This window comes from Poecilia reticulata, linkage group LG10 (genome assembly GCF_000633615.1).
Source record: "Poecilia reticulata strain Guanapo linkage group LG10, Guppy_female_1.0+MT, whole genome shotgun sequence".
Lineage (NCBI taxonomy): Eukaryota > Metazoa > Chordata > Actinopteri > Cyprinodontiformes > Poeciliidae > Poecilia > Poecilia reticulata.
Window position 1 is genome coordinate 21091340 of NC_024340.1, and position 3481 is coordinate 21094820.

Below are 3481 nucleotides of genomic sequence, written 5' to 3' on the forward strand. Positions count from 1 at the left end.
TGCTTTAGAGAGACTTTTCCTGTCATCAGACAACTACCTTTCATGACTTCATTTTCAACAGTGTCAACTTATGCTTGGCCTGTTGGCAAGACCCATGAAGGATAGCTGTGCGGTTTTGGCAATGGAGACATCGCCGAAATAGCTCAGCTGGGAGAGCGTCAGACTGAAGATCTGAAGGTCCCTGGTTCAATCCCGGGTTTTGGCAAATATTATAAACGCCAAAAGATTTCTAAAAGGCATTGTGGTAAATCTCGACCTTCACTGAGGTAGGGTTTGCCAAAAAGGCCTGCTATTATTCAATACAATGCTTTAGAGAGACTTTTTCTATCATCACACAACTACCTTTCATGACTCCAGTATCAACAGTGTAAACTTAGGCTTGGCCTGTTGGCAAGCCCCATGAACGATGGCTGTGCAGATTTTGGCACCGGAGACATCGCCGAAATAGCTCAGCTGGGAGAGCGTCAGACTGAAGATCTGAAGGTCCCTGGTTCAAACCCGGGTTTCGGCAAATATTATAGACGTCAAGAGATTTCTAAAAGGCATTGTGGTAAATCTCGACCTTCCCTGAGGTAGGGTTTGCCAAAAAGGCCTGCTATTATTCAATACAATGCTTTAGAGAGACTTTTTCTGTCATCACACAACTACCTTTCATGACTTCATTATCAACAGTGTCAACTTAAGCTTGGCCTGTTGGCAAGACCCATGAAGGATCACTGTGCGGTTTTGGCAAGGGAGACATCGCCAAAATAGCTCAGCTGGGAGAGCGTCAGACTGAAGATCTGAAGGTCCCTGGTTCAAACCCGGGTTTCGGCAAATATTATAGACGTCAAGAGATTTCTAAAAGGCATTGTGGTAAATCTCGACCTTCCCTGAGGTAGAGTTTGCCATAAAGGCCTGCTATTATTCAATACAATGCTTTAGAGAGACTTTTCCTGTCATCAGACAACTACCTTTCATGACTTCATTATCAAAAGTGTAAAATTAAGCTTGGCCTGTTGGCAAGACCCATGAAGGATCTCTGTGCGGTTTTGGCAATGGAGACATCGCCGATCACACTGAAGATCTGAAGGTCCCTGGTTCAATCCTGGGTTTCGGCAAATCTTAGAAATATCAACACATTACTAAAAGTCATTGTGGTCAATTTCGACCTCTGTTGAGGAAGGGTTCGCCAAAAAGGCCTGCTATTATTAAATACAACGCTTTCTTGCTTTAGAGAGACTTTTCCTGTCCTCACAGAACTACCTGTCATGACTCCATTATCAACAGTGTTAACTTATGCTTGCCCCGTTGGCAAGCCCCATGAGCGATTGCAGTGCGGTTTTGGGACTTCAGACTTTGCCGAAATCGCTCAGCTGGGAGAGCGTCAGGTTGAAGTTCTGAAGGTCCCTGATTCTATCCTGGGTTTCGGCAAATCTTATAAACGTCAAGAAATTACTAAAAGGCATTGTTGTCAATCTTGACCTTCCCTCAGGTAGAGCTTGTCAAATAGGCCTGCTTCTATTCAATACAACGCTTTCTTGCTTTAGCGAGACTTTTCCTGTCATCAGACAACTACCTTTCATGACTCCATTATCAACAGTGTAATAAAAGTGAAATAAAACCCTTCAACATCATGACTGTCTTGCTGTCACTTTCTCAATGGAACTTGTTCATGGGTCAGCTTATACTATGCCCCCATGAATAGCTAGTGTCATGAACTGGCTATGTAGGAAATGTTCCTGTCTAAGCTGTACATAACTTCACAAACATCAGGTTGAGTGATAAAATTTTGACTTCTGCTGAAGTTATATTGAGCCCGTTGGGTAATGTGTAATTTGGTGCTTTAGTTTAAAATGACTCAGAACTGACAAATTTTCCCTCATTCAGAGGAGGTCTTCTGCCTATTCCAAGATGCCATTTTATAGCACAAGCAGTTCTTTTCAATTACAAAATTACAATAAAATTTTAGAAGCACCATATATGTTGAGAATTACTGAACAGTAAATATTCTACCCAAAAATGTCCTGTACAATGCCCGATCTGGCCAATAGTTCAAATACAGTGAGCACTAAATAGGAAACTTAACATTGGGAAAGTCAAGAATTGTGTGGTTTAATTTTGCTATTTGAGTAAACAATGTTCTGCTTTTTCTCACAGATCATTTAAAATAATTTCTGAAAATCATTTGGATTTAAATGTATACCCGGACAACATATTGCTCAAGATACTGCATGCTTCCTATATTGAAAATGCATTTATTAGCTATTTCTGTTTACTTGAATTTGGTCTGTGCAGATTATAGCTCTGTTGTCTTGCAGAAAGAAGGCCCTGGATTGAATTCCAACCTGGGGTTCTAATACATGTAGTCTGCAGGGTCTTCAGGTGCATGTGTGGGTTCTCTGTTGGTACTCCGACTTTTTCCCATACTTTATGATGATGACTGTTAAATGTTCTCAGATGTTTTTTTGTTTTTTTTCTCCCCCCTTATGTAATTATGTGTCCACGTAGTTGGTTGTCCTGTGTGGCCCTGTAATGGGTTGGTGGTCCATCCTGATTGTGCCCTTCTTACCTAATGATGCTGTTTCATTGTGGTTTTGCTGACTGCATAATGAGTTGCAGAGAGGTATTTCAACCAGCTGCATTCCACATTATTCTTGGCTCTGGAAGTCCACCTGGACCTGCCAGCTACTTTTCAAAAACAAGCTTTAAATGCATCTAAGTACTTCTGTACTTAGATGGTGCAGCTCTTTTTAACATTGTTTTTTATTGGCTTTCTGAGGATTCAAAGAAAAGCCAATTTCTTAATTAATTTTAGCCTTTTTTTCGACACAATACATGTAATACTTGCCTGCAGAGATTTGACACACATTTCTCCACTGAAGTAGGTCATCTGCAGATATCCTACATGACGTAGGAAGCTTAGTCATAGAAGACGTTTTACCTCTGAAGATTGTTTGTGTACGAAGATGTACCACTTCGCCAACACATTTGGTCATAATTGAAAACAAAACCATTTTATTAAATATTTCTGCAATTACACATAGTTATTAGAAATAACTGATAAATATTGGGGATACACAGTGACGCAGTTGGTAGTACGGCTGCCTTGCAGCAAGACCTGGATTTGAATCCTGAAACATGCAAACTCTGCATGGAGTTTACATGTCCTCCCGGTGCATGGATACTCCGGCTTTCTCCCACAGTCCAACAACATGACTGTCAGGTTGATTGGTCTCTCGAAATCCTCCTTAAGTGTGGGCGTGGGCGTGCATAACTGTTTGACCCCCGATGGACTGGGTATCCCGCGGGTATCCCGCTTCTCACCCGTTGACTGCTGGAGATAGGCACCAGGACCTTTCGCGACCCCACTAGAGATAAGCGTGTAAGATAATGGATGAATCGACATCGACATCCAGTCCAGTTTTTTTCTTTAAAAAATTGCAATGTTTAATACCTTTAAAAAACAAACAAAAAGAAAAAGACACACATTTCTTATATA

At 41.2% G+C, this 3481-nt stretch overlaps 3 non-coding genes across 3 annotated transcripts; all 3 read left to right on the top strand.

Annotated features, from left to right (window-relative positions):
- Positions 1-132: 132 nt before the first annotated feature.
- Positions 133-205, top strand: trnaf-gaa (transfer RNA phenylalanine (anticodon GAA)). The gene has a single exon. It is a non-coding gene; the product is annotated as a tRNA-Phe (tRNA).
- A 233-nt stretch (positions 206-438) lies between these two features.
- Positions 439-511, top strand: trnaf-gaa (transfer RNA phenylalanine (anticodon GAA)). Its single transcript has one exon. It is a non-coding gene; the product is annotated as a tRNA-Phe (tRNA).
- A 232-nt stretch (positions 512-743) lies between these two features.
- Positions 744-816, top strand: trnaf-gaa (transfer RNA phenylalanine (anticodon GAA)). The gene has a single exon. It is a non-coding gene; the product is annotated as a tRNA-Phe (tRNA).
- The last annotated feature ends 2665 nt before the right edge of the window (positions 817-3481 follow it).